General features: G+C 38.5%; 1 pseudogene; it reads left to right on the top strand.

The window, feature by feature from the left end:
• The first annotated feature begins 10,770 nt into the window (after nucleotides 1-10,770).
• On the top strand, nucleotides 10,771-11,166 carry LOC114046856 (annotated as a pseudogene).
• Nucleotides 11,167-13,715: the final 2,549 nt, after the last annotated feature.

Here is a 13,715-nt window from a genome sequence, read left to right as displayed (position 1 = left end):
TATATATATATATATATATATATATATATATATATATATATATATATTTAAGTGTATTTCAGTACACTGGCCAAGATGGTGGAACAGCAAAAAGTAGCATATAAAACTAAGGAAGTACATAGGACCAAGTAGTGAGTGAGAATTCAAAGATAAACCCCAGTGGGTAATGTTTTCAAGCCAAGATTGTGAATCCAGCTTAAATACAAGTAAGCAGAAGTGCTCCTATAGCTTTGTCCCTCTGACCCTGAAAGAAGGATCAGTGGGCACAAACCAGGACTGGGTCTGCAGCTCTGTCACTCTGTCCCCACTGGTGGTTGGATTGGTGGATTCAACTCACACATGCAAAAAGAGGTGGGCCTGACTATAACATGTTTCTATTACCCCAGAGTAGTTTCTCAGACTTACCTTAGGGAAGAATTACCAGGGCTGGGCCTGTGGACGAGGCCAATAACTCTGTCACTCTGATGCCAGAACAGGATTGTGAATTCAGCCCAAAAGTGAGTAACCAGGATGTAAGACTGCAGTTGTATTGCCCGGACTAAACCAGGGTCCAGAGCCTGCAAAGCAAACCAAGAGGGCAGTAGTTAAAACATGCCCTAGGTCAAATCATTTCTGAGATCACTAAAGGTTTGCAGCTCCCCAATCTAAACCACCGCTTGCAACTGAAGTAACAGAGTATTCAGTGCCTAGAGAATATAGTCACTGAAGTCTAGATAATAGAGATCAGGAACATACAAAGGTATAATATTCCCTCTAAAAGTGTAGAGAGCCTGGCCCTAATACAAAGTCACCATACAGGAAGGAAGGAAGGCTGAAAGGATTAGTTTAAAAAAAAATGCTGATGATGAAGAACAATTATTTAATTAAGATGACTGAGACATAGCTCCAGAAAAGGAGTCTAACTTGGAGACATTTACAAGCAAGGTTTCAAAGGAAAACAGTTTGCTATAAGGTCAAATAGAATTCCTGGAAAAAATGGAGCAGAGATTTTTTTAAAGAAGGATTTTAAATGATACCATAAATGAAATAAAACCTCAATAGGAAAGAACTGGAAAAGAAATGACAAACCTGGAGGAAACACTTAGAAGAAAAATTAATAGCTCATTACAAGAGGAATAAAGTCTAGTCCAAATGACAGACCCTCTGACACAGAACACATCCAGCAAAAGTTAATGACTCTATAAGACAATAAGAAATATTAAAACAAAAGTCAGATGTTGGATGGAGAAAATAGAAGAAAATGAAAGGTACATCATTTCAAAAACAATTGAATGGAAAATAGGTCAAGAATAGATAGTTTTAAAAATCACTGTATTTCTGGAATGCCAGGACTTCCAAAAGAGCCTGTATATTAGATTTCAAGAAACCATGAATGAAAACTGCTCCGATCTATTAGAACCACAGGACCAAGTGAAAGTGGAAAGAATCCACTGGTCATGTTAATTAATTAAATTTAATTTAATAAATTAAATTAATTTTAAAAATTAGAACTCCTGAGAATAACATAGCCAAAATCCAAAGCTTCCAGGTCAAAGAAAAAAAAATTCCACAATAGCCAGAAAAAATTTAAGTACTGAGGAGCCACAGTCAGGATCACACAAGATTTGGCCACTGACATATTAAAGGAATGGAGTGTCTGGAATATGGTATTTCAAAAGGCAAAAGATATAGACCTACAATCAAAAATAATTTACCCAGCAAAACCATGTATATAATCTTCTTGGGGGAGGGGAAGGGAGATGGGGAAATGGACCTTTAGTGAAAGGGATGGTCTATATTTGTTGTGTCAACTCCTTAAGGGCAAGGGCAGTCTTGCTTTTATATCCCCAATGCTTACCACAGTGCTTTGCATATGCAGTATGAAGCACTTAATAAATGCCTTTTGATCACTGTCAGTCCTCTGAAAACACAATTATAAGTAAAATTTTAATATTGTTTTCTTTTACTTTAATGTGGCCATTGTGTAAATTGTTCTTTTGGCTCTACTTACTTTGTTCGGAATTAATTCATATAAGTCTTCCATTTAATCTGGTACATAACTTGCATATACATAGTTATTTCTAAATTGTCTCATCCCCATAGAATATGGACTCTTTGAGAGCAGAAACCATGTTTTTGTCTTTCTTTGTATCCCCAGCACTTAGCACAGTGCCTGGCACATGGTAAGCGCTTAAATATTTGTTGACTGATTTTCTTCCCAAGTTTTCCTGAATTTTTCACATTCATCATTTTTTACTATGTTCCATTCATTTTCATAAATTCTCCACAGAGCATCCATTCAATGAGACCTTCCCCTGGTTCTTTTACTAAGATGCAGATAACATTGTAATACTTGGGCTGAATTTCTGTTATCTTTCACTCTCATTAAATTACTAATCCACTTCCTTTTCCAATCATGCATACCTTTGATGATGTAATTAGGAATTTCTGCGTTAATTACAATAGCCACAAACTGATCCTGGGGCAATTAGCACAAGTTGTGCCTTTAGTTGAGAGGCTGGGGAAAAACCATTGCTCCATGCATGGAGAGGCAAAGACTCAAGTACATCATGGGGAAGGGTAGAAGACTGACAGGGTGAGGGAAGAACCATTGCATTATGCTCTTTGTTCTTTCTAGATGAACTAATTAGTCTTGCCTACTAGGTGCTAAATTCTGTTTCTTCTACACTGCCAAAGCATTACAATAGCTGCCACTGGCCCTCTTCATCTGACTACTTGGGACAAAGTTCCAGTCCTGCAACCCTAGTTACCACTCTGGTTGCATCCTAGGATTTAGAACTGGAAGGGATTTTAGAAATCATCTAGTCTATCCCTTTTGTTTTATAAATAAAAAAGCTAACCTCCAGGAAAGATAAGTGATCCCACAGAATCACAATCTCAGTTAGAAGGCGTTTCATAGGTCATCTATCCGTCAGCCCGTTCAGGTATACAGATTCCCTGTACAGTATCTCAGACAAGGGGTCATTTGGTGCTCCTTTGTAGATATTCAGTAAAGAGGAACCCGCTATCTCCAAAGGCAGCCTCTTCCGCTTCCAGACTGCTTAATTCTTAAAAAGTTTCTCTTTTCATCAAGCTCAAATTGGCCTCTGTAACTTTTATCTATTGCTGCTATCCTGGACCAGGCAGAAAAATTTAAAGTTCTCTTCCATCTGTGAGCCCTTCAAGTGACTAAAGACAGCCATCATGTGTCCCCTATACTCCCACCAAATCTTCTCCTCAACAAGTCTGCCAAAGGTCACACAGGCAGGAAGAAGCAGAAGAAGGATCTGAATCCTGGTCCTCTAACTCCACATCTCCTGTTCTTTCCGTTAAGCAACCTGACTCTCCATTTCTTCTCTTTAGAAAAGAGAGAGTAATGGTAACTTTTGTTGTTAGGTTATGTCTGACTTTTCATGACCCCTTTTCGGGTTTTCTTGGCAGAGATACTGGAGTGGTTTGCCATTTCCTTCCTCAGCTCATGTTACAGATGAGGAAACTGAGGCAAACAAGGTCAAGTGTCTTGCCCAAGGTCACACAGCTAGTGTCTGAGCCTGTTTTTTAACTCAGGTCTTCCTGATTCTAGGTCTGGCACTCTGTCCACTGAGCTACCTTGCTGTCCCTTTGATGATGACTGCAAATTGTTCAAGTATGGGCTGGAGAGGTAACTGTAGAAATTTTTTACTCCTGTGATAATGGTCAGGACTTCTTTCTCAATTTTTGTATAGTTCTGTTACACAAATGACATTGTTCTGGAGTAGATGGCAATTAATATTTCAGCATTATCTGATATTCAGTGGTTACATACAGATACAAAATACATACATAGACACACTGATCTATTGATGCAAGATACATAGGGCAGCTAGGTGGTACAGGGAATACAGCATCAGATCTGGAGTCAAATCTGACCTCAATCAATTCATATAGGTCTTCCTATATGAGTTCAAATCTGATCTCAGACACTGACTAATTGTGCAACCCTGAGCAAGTCACCTAACGTTGTTTGACTCAGCTTCCTCATTTGTAAAATGAGCTGGAGAAGGAAATGGCCAACCACTCCAATATCTTTGTCAAGAAAACCCCAAAGGTGTCACAAAGAGTCAGACAATTAATCAATGAAACAATAGATACATAGACAGGGTGTCTGTGTGTGTGTGTGTGTGTGTGTGTGTGTGTGTGTGTGTGTGTGTATGTGAGAGACAGAGAGAAAGAGAGAGAGAGAGCACAATTAGGAAGTGCTTACTATCTGTGGGGCACTGTGCTAAATATTACGGATAAAAATATAAGCAAACAAGATAATCCATTTTACAGAGGAGGTCCAGGCCAACCACTTCTTCATTCCCGTCTATGCTGCACTGCTGACTCATTTCCACAGGATTTTTTCTATTGTGTCCCTTCACACAGTAACTTCAACCGCCCTCCCCACTATCCCCAGCTTTTTAGCTCTATTTTAGATGTTGTCTTCTCCCTTTAGAATGTAAGCTCCTTGAGGGCAGGGACTGTCTTTCTTTCTGTTTGCATTTGCATTCCCAGCACTTAGCACGTGCTTAATAAATACTTCTTGACTTGAAGGAGATTTCACTCTAATGGGGGAACACAATACATAAAGGAGAGGTGGAAAGGGATGGGGCAAGGGACAAAGGTGCTAGTGAGGAGCTGAAGTTCCAAGAGTGAGGAGTGAAACTCAAGGTGAGGAAAGCATGGCCTGGTTGGGGTGAGTCAGAAAAGAGTTTGAGATATTTACCAGATATTCAAGTAACCCTTTGGAGATTAAGTAACTGAAATGGAGTTTCAGGTCATTAACATTTAGTCTGACTCAGTCTGATTGCCGAGATCTTAAGTCTTTTCCCAGAAGCAGCTTGCGCTTTCTGCCCCTGGCTGTACCTAATGTATCAGCATGTTGACTGACAGAAGCCTGCCATACCTCCCACTGCTCAGTCCTCTCACCAAGTTCTACATTTATACAGTTCTCAGCACTGTTACCCAAAATAAAGTACACGTAATGCACGATTCACCTACTTCAAAGCCAAAACAAGACCTTCACATCTTCTAGGGGCTACTCAATTTCTACAATGTTACCCTCTCAACAATGGCAGTCAACCACTGCTGAAACCCTCTCCCCTCTACTGAACACAAATATTCTATTATACTGCATTCATTGGGATCTTGGCCTTTCACAAACCCCCTGGAAACTGACCCAGGCAAGCTTTTTGCATTAAGCCTGCCCTCCTCCCAAACTGGATACTGCTTCCCGTGTCCTAGGTGAGGATGACCTTTCTCTCTGTTTAGGGTTTCCCTCATTACTATTATAGGTCAGTGCTACTCTAGGTGGAGCCTGACAACAATATTGGTTTAGCTGCTAAGAAAATTAGACTAAATATTCTAATTTCACATTTTTTTCTGCTCAGATACTTAGTATGCAGAAACAATTTTCTAAAATATTTGTGCCAGACCTTCTACAAGTTATTGCTGGACTTCTACAGTTGTTTAAGTAATGGTCAGTTGTTGATATGCTAGAGTGAGGTCATATTAAAGGCCTTCACTCCTACAGGACCAAAAACATATATTTCTACACTCTATCAACAATGGCTTTTTTCTTCTTTGTTTATTTTTAAGAGTCAGCATAGGGTAATGGAAAGAAGACTAGTCCTGGAGCCATAAAACCTAGGTTTGAATCTTATCTTTGCTCGTTAGGCAAGTGACACTACATTCTGAGCCCCAATTTTCTTACTTGTAAAATGAGGGCAGCAATATATGGACTAAGATGCCTCTGGGGCCTGTTTTGAGAGTAAAACAAGATAATGCATTTAAAGCACTTTGCAAAACTTAAAGAGCTACACTAGACAATGTCAGGTTGAATGGAATCATTGGATGTGGGTCTTGCTTAAGGATCTTATATGCAACACACTTGGTGTTTCCACCAAACCTCACCTTACCATTGGGTTTTGGTACGAGGACAAATGGTGTCATCTACTAGGAAGACTCTTAATATCACAGAAGCCTCTTTCACTGATGTTACTTTTCTAAGGCATTTAGGAATGCTATCTCTTCTTGATCTTCATAAAACCTGAGCCATTCAGGGCTATCTTCTCAAGGAATCTGATGCTTAACAGAGTTCTAGACCAGAGTACTTTACCTTGGACAACAACAAAAGCAGCTTACTGATGGAAAGGGGTTTTGGTTGATCAAGTATCAAAGAAACATCCTGGGGAATATTTCCTTACAATGATGGATCTTGCCCCAGTAGCATTTCTAAATAAAATATCTGCGCCGTCATAGATTTAAAGCTGGAATGGACCTTGGAGGCCATTGAGTCTAACCATAAAATATCTGACTTGATAAGCTCGGGACCTCCATTGAACTCAGCCAACATTCTCCCCAAAACGTAATTACCACTGCCGGCCCGACTCCAATGGTGTGACCATAGATGAAGTGTCTGATGAATATATGTTGGGTCCCAGAGATCACAGTGGGGGTGGGACCCAGCCTGCAACCCTTTGCCATATGATTAATTTGGAGAACATACTAGAGAATATTTCTTTAAAGTTGTACATGGAATCCGTGAGCTGAGAACAAAAAGTGAAAGCGGACAGAATGGCACTTTGAAGAATAAATTGCTATTTTCTGTAGCAACAAGGAATTTCCTTTTTTGGTCAGAAACAGTGTGATGTAGTGTCGAGAGCACTAGACCTAAAGTTAAGAGTTTGTTGTTGTTCAGTTGTTTCACTCATGTCTGCCTCTTCATAACCCTATTTGGGGTTTTCATGGCAAAGATACTGGAATGGTTTGCCATTTCCTTCTCCAGCTCATTTTTGTAGATAAGGAACTGAGGCAAACAGGGTTAAGCAACTTGCCCAGGGTCACACAATTAGTGTCTGAGGTCAGATTTGAACTCGGGAAGATGAGTCTTCCTGATTCATGGCCCTGCACTCTAGTCACTGCTCTAGCCTCCTAGCTGCCCAAAGTTAAGAGATCTGGTCTCAAATCTGCACCACTAATTGGCTGGGTGACCTCAGGCAAGGCACTTTATTTTTCAGATCCTTAGCTTCTATGCTAATCACATGGGGTTAACAACACACTCAAAGCAGGTAGATAAGCGCCTTTCCCCAACACAATCCAAAACAAAATGTAAATTACCTTGACAAAGTCTGAATTCTCTCTTCTTGGGTTCTTATTGCTCCATCAATATGGCTTTTGTTTGGGCAGCAATAGTGGGCATTATTGAGTTGATAACATGTTAATGAGCTGGCCCTTGTTCTTGGCCTTTAAAGGAGGATACTCACCAAGAGATAGACACAGAAGGGAGAGATACCTGCACCAGTGAAGGACCTAGAAACAAGACACAGCAACTATAAGAAAAAGAAGCCTAGTCATGGAAATACATAAAAGCACATACCCAATGGGAGACACAGAAGTACATAGATGCATAGCTCTATGAATAGGGCTTTTTTGTGCTCCCTGTAGTCTCTACAGGGAACTATGTGCTCTTAAGGGCTGTTACCAGGTGGAAACACAGAAAGAGATCCTTTTCAGGAGAAAGAGAGTCTTATAAGAGAAGATGGAAAAGGAGAAGGAACCACTCTACCTCCCTTGGACTTAAAGGCTATAGACCTTGCCAAAAAAGGAGAGGGACTAGCACAGTCATGAACCATATGTACTGAGGAACAACCCATCTAACTCTGCTGTTAGAATCACAATATCATAGGATTAAGAGCAGGAGTCAAGTGGGTTGTATAAACTGCATAAAGGAAAGGTGGGATTCATCAGAGTAGGGCTTGCTTGGTGCCCTCCAGAAGTAAAGTTTTCCAGATTGTCAAGAAGCTTGGGTAAAAGAAATATCTTTTATAAAAAAAATCTTGTTAGCCTGAATGCTTGCAGATGAGCTAAGGATCATCTCTTGGAGACACAAATTTTGGTGCTCTCAAGGAAAACCCTGGATACAGGGAAAAGATATGAGAGTTATTATTGAGACAAGCCTCAAGTTGAATGTAACTCATCATGTCAGGGACTAGGATCCAATTAACAAGTGGTCTGCAAATCCAACTATTACCCACCCAACCGTTTTGTTTTTCCACTGAGGATAGCTATGTTCATCTCTTTTGAGATCTCTTGAAGGATTTTAGATTCTTTTTTTTTTTTTTTTGGCTAGGCAGCGAGGTTAAGTGACTTGCCACTGTCTGAGGCCGGATTTGAACTCAGGTCCTCCTGACTTCAGGGTTGGTGCTCTTTCCACTGTGCCACCTAGCTGCCCCTTAGGATTTTAGATTTCACTGAGAAGGCCCTCCAGTATTCTGGGACTCAGTGCAATATGATTGGCAAACAGAATAATCTGGAGAACTTATAATCAACAAAGAATCCATCTTCTACTTGGCACAAAACGCCTCCCATGACACTGGCAGAAAACTTCTGGCAAGTTACACGTCTCCTTATTTTCTTCTTCCATTGATATTGTTCTCAGGAGACTGTTAAACAAAACTCTCTCTGTCACAGCATCTGTCACAGAATCTTTTATAAACCTAGATTATAGAATGTAGGTAGGTGGAAGTCCCACTGAGTTAGTTCATCAACCTAGGTAAATATATATAGGTGCATATATATACATAGATGTGCACACAGATGTGAATCACCTAGGTATGTGTGTATATCTATGTATGTATGCGTGAATATGTATAGTGTGTATACCTATACACAATACATGTATGTATATGTATACATGTATGTGCATTTGTACATGTACATATGTTATGAATGCATGCGTATGTATAAGTATGCACATGGGTATATATAAATGCATATACATATATAAGTATATGTAAATGTAAGTGCATATGCATATATAAGTATACCTATGTAACATACATTTGCCTAAGTGATTCCCATCTGGATTTGTGTTTGTACTACGTATATTTGTCTAGGTAATTCATATTTGGACTTATGATGTCATCAGTTTAGGATATTCTCAATAAGGAAACTTAACAAGGCACATTTGTATGTGCTTTCCACTTCTAGTCTTCTAGAATTGCCTAGGACCCTGGAAGGTTTAGTGGCTTGTCCAGAGTCACAATGCCAGGATGTTTCGAGAGAAACTCTGTTAGAACTTAAACCCAGATATCCATGATACTGAGGCCAGCCTTCTACCCATTACAGCATGTAGGCAGTAGACATATCTGGTTGAGGGATATAAATCTATATGTATATAAGGAGGCCACATGTGCCTAGTGGATAGAGTGGCCTTAGAGTCAGAAGTATAAAGAATCAGCATGGTGTAATAGAGAAGCAGTCTCTGAATCAGGATAACCTGGATTCAATTCCAGTGACTACAGGAAGTCATGGAACCTCTCAGGGCCTCAGGAAGCTCTCTAAGACAATGTTATTAGGAGTTGTTAATCTGTCTTAGTGGAGGAAGTTTCCATGCTTGGGATTCCTCATGTGGATTAAATCACAGATCAGGATAAAAAAATACATATAAATGTAATAGGGCATGCCTTGTACATGTTTTTTCTGAAACCTTCCTTGTAATCATTTCTTACAGAATAATAGCATTCCACCACATTCGTACACCATAAATTGTTCAACTATTACCCAATTGATAGTTATCCCTCAGTTTCCAAATCACCACCACAGAAAGAGCTGCTTTATTTTCCTTTTTCCTTTCTTTGATTTCTTTAGGACAACCCTTCAGTTTAAACGAAATTTGGCAAGACCCCTGTAGTAAAATCCTCTGGAAGTATTATTATTAACAAACAACATAAAGTTCATTAAAAAAAAAAAAACTTGGAGTGTTTCATGGTTTCTTCTGGCACAGTCTGAGAAATATTGCTCAAAAAAAGATGAAAAAAAAATTAAAAGCATTAATAAACTACAGACAGGGTGTGGATGAGCTGTGTACTAGCTTTGAAGGAAACTCCAAGAGAACCTAGCCCAACAGTTTCTTTTTACCAATGATGAAAGAGAGGGTCCAGAAAGGTTAAGGGAAGGTCATGGATCCACTTATTTGCAAAGTCAGTATGAGGGTCTAGCTTTCCTGGTCAGCTTGTTATATCTCTGATCTCATCCATGAGGTTGGAATGGCGTTAGATGGAGAAACATTATTTTATGAGTACCAATTAACTTCCCTAGAAAATTAGTGCGGCATAGTGGGTAAAAGTTCAGTCAGGAAGAATGAAATGCAAGGCTAACTTCTAGCTGTATTGTTGTTGTTGCTGTTCAGTCATTTCAGTCAGTTTTGACTCTTGGTGACCCCATTTGGGGTTTTCTTGGCAGAGAGGCTTGAGTGGTTTGTCATTTTCTTCTTCAGCTTGTGTCATAGACGAGAAAACTGAGGCAAATAAGGTGAAGTGACTTGCCCAGGGTTGCATAGTTAGGAAGTGTCTGAGGGCGTTTCTGAATTCAGGTCTGGTGCTCTATCTGCTATGCTACCTAGTTGTATCACTATAGGCATTTAACCTCTGTGTGCCCACATAACTCCCTGATTGTATATACACATACACACACACTATATATACCCACCCCCACTCACATACATACATATGTAATGTTGTGTATATATGTGTGTATATATGTACATACATAATACATGTGTATATAGAGAGAGAGAGCTATAGATATATAGATAATATATATAACAGATGTGTTGCTGATCTGAATTGCTAGAGAGAATTTTCACGCTAGGATCTCCCAAGACAGCAGCAATCATAAGTCTTCTCTCCCCTTTTATGGTATTTTTTTCCTACAGTATTTTTAAATATTAGAATAATGTCAGTCCTCTTTCTGCCATCTTGCAGTGCTGCCACCATGGTGCGAATGAACATTCTGGCAGATGCTCTCAAAAGCATCTGCAATGCAGAAAAGTGAGGAAAACACCAGGTTCTCATTTGGCCATGCTCTAAATTAATTGTCCTGTTCTTAACTATGATGATAAAGCGTGGTTACATTGGTGAATTTGAGATCGTTGATGGTCACAGAGCAGGAAAAATTGTTGTGAACCTCACAGGCAGATTAAACAAGTGTGATGTAATCAGCCCCAGTTTTGATGTTCAATTGAAAGATCTGGAAAAGTGGCAGAATAATCTGCTACTATCTTGTCAGTTTGGGTTCATTGTGCTTACAACCTCAGCTGGCACCATGGACCATGAGGAAGCAAGACAAAAACACACAGGAGGAAAAATTCTGGGATTCTTTTTCTAAGGGTGTAAAACGTACATACAAATACAAATACTCCAATGAAAAAAAAAAAAGAATAATGCCTTTCTTTATTCAATGATCTCATGAACTAGGGGGTTCTCGCCTGCTACCTCAAATCCCCTGAAGATCTCCCCTTTGAATAGGAACTTCCTGAACCAGTCTGATCTCTTTCTGCCTTTCTTACACTCCTAAGAGCTGTACACATCCCATATTGATCACAGAACATTTTTCTTTTAATAGTTAGAGCAGAGGTGATCCTCAGGTTGCCACAAATAAATGCAGGGAAGAGCCAAGGACCCAGAGATAAGACTAATTCCTTGGATACAGAATTAAGTAATTAATTCTAAATAATATCTATGAGCTGCCTTCCATCTGCTTTTAGTAGGAAATTTGAGTGTACTGGGTAGAGAAAATGAAACTATTGTAAAGTATTGATTTCCTCAATCAAGATAGTAAAAAGGAACACACCATATTGGATACGATCTAGGGATGATTTGTGAGCATTTAGAAAAGGAAGTGGTGATCACTAAAAGCCAATCCATATTGGCTTCATCAGTAACAGGTTGTGCTAAATTAACCTCATTTCCTTTTTGGGCAAGGCCACTAGATGGATATATCAGAGGAATGCTATAGATACATATCAGAGGACTTCTAGAGATAAAACATACCTAAATTTCAATAAAGCATTTGACAAACTCTCTGTTGTTATCCCAGTGGTCTAGATGTAGAAATGTGGGTCAAATGAGAATAGGTAGATTCAGATCCGGTCAAATAAGAAGATAGAAAGAGAAGTCATTAAAATGGTCACAGCCCTTGAACTAGATATGCAATTGAAAGGAGGCCAATGACAAAAAGAAAGGTCCCATATACATTGAAATGTCTATAGAAGCACTTTATATAGTAGCAGAAAACTTGACAAAAAAGACTATCAATTGAAGAATGGCTAAATAAGTTGTGGTTCATGAATGTGACAGACTATTACTCTGCCATAAGAAATGAGAAATATGATGGATGCAGAGAAGCTTGGGAAGCCATATATGAACTGATTTAAAATGAAGCAAGCAGAACAAGGAAAACAATATACATTAATGACCACAACAATGAAATGCAAATAACAAGAGCAACAAAATCTAAAATGAATGCTACAAAATTGTGATGCCCAATCAGCCCCAAAGAGGGCATATGAGAGGGCACTGCCTCTTGGTTCTTTGTAGAGGTTCAGGATTATTTATATAGAACAGAATATACATCAGACTTCTTCAATATGTTGGTTAGTTTTGTTGAACTATTTTTCCTCTCTTTTATTTTTTGCTGTAAGGGATAGCTCTCTGGGAAAGAAAGATGGGAGGTACACACTGAGAAATGCAGGTAATATAATGACAGAAGATATGAATAAAATTATTTTTTAAAAAGAAAAAAGCATTAATGGATTGATGCCAACTTGGAAATATGCTCCCAGCAAAATGCACCAGGGATCTATCTACCTTTGAACCTATGTATGTTCAATATTTTTATCAATGACCTGAACAAAATGCGTAAGTAGCATGCTTATGAAATTTGCAGATTTCACAAAGCTAGAAGTAGCAGCTAACAAATTGGAACACAGAACCCGAAAAAGATCTCAATGACCTGGAAAACATAAATTATTGAAGAAAGACTCCCTTTCTGAACTGGAAACTAAACTTTCTAAACTGGAAAACGCTTCAGCAGAAATTAGATTTAGACAGCATCTTATGCTATACACAATATGCTTAAAATGAACACATACTCTTGAATATTAAAGGTCATATCATTAAAACATTTGAACAGAATGAAATCAGGTTCTTTTTACAACAATTACTGAGGGAAAAGTTCTTAACTAAACAAAAAGACCATTTTAATTATATAAAATGAAGAAATTTTTGCATAAATAAAGTCAATAAATTAGAGTAAAAGTGATAGTTTGGGGGGGGGGATTTGTAACAGATGTCACCAATAAAAGTCTGATAACCAAACTACACAGGGAAGTAACTTACATATGTAATGTCAAGACTCATTCCACAGTAGAAAAGTGGTCAAAGGATACAAACAATTACAAAATGAAAAAATGAAGTTTTCAACACCCCTATGAAAGAGTGCTCCAAATCATTAATAATTAGAAAAATACAAATTAAAACTGTGAATTTTACCACACCGCCATCAGTATAGCAAAGATGACAAAAAATAAAAATGACAGTTGTTTGAGCAGATATGGAAGGAAGCATACTAATTCACTGTTAGTGGAGTTAGGAATCCTATCACAAAAGTCACTAAATTGTGCATCAAAAGAGATGACTGAGCAATACCACTAATAAGCAAAGAGGTTTAAAAAAAAAAAGAAGAGGGCCTATATATACAAAAATATTCAAAACAGCATCTATTTTAGTGAAGAACTAGGAACGAAATGGGTGACTGACTTTCAATATAATGATATTTGAATGTAATGGAATAATACCGTGAAGTAAAAAATGATAAACAAAAAGAATTCAGAGAAACTTGGGAAGATTTATGTAAACTGATGTGGGATGAACTGA

This window comes from Vombatus ursinus, unplaced genomic scaffold, assembly GCF_900497805.2.
Source record: "Vombatus ursinus unplaced genomic scaffold, bare-nosed wombat genome assembly UNPS02014786.1, whole genome shotgun sequence".
Lineage (NCBI taxonomy): Eukaryota > Metazoa > Chordata > Mammalia > Diprotodontia > Vombatidae > Vombatus > Vombatus ursinus.
This window is presented reverse-complemented; position numbering and strand designations above follow the sequence as displayed.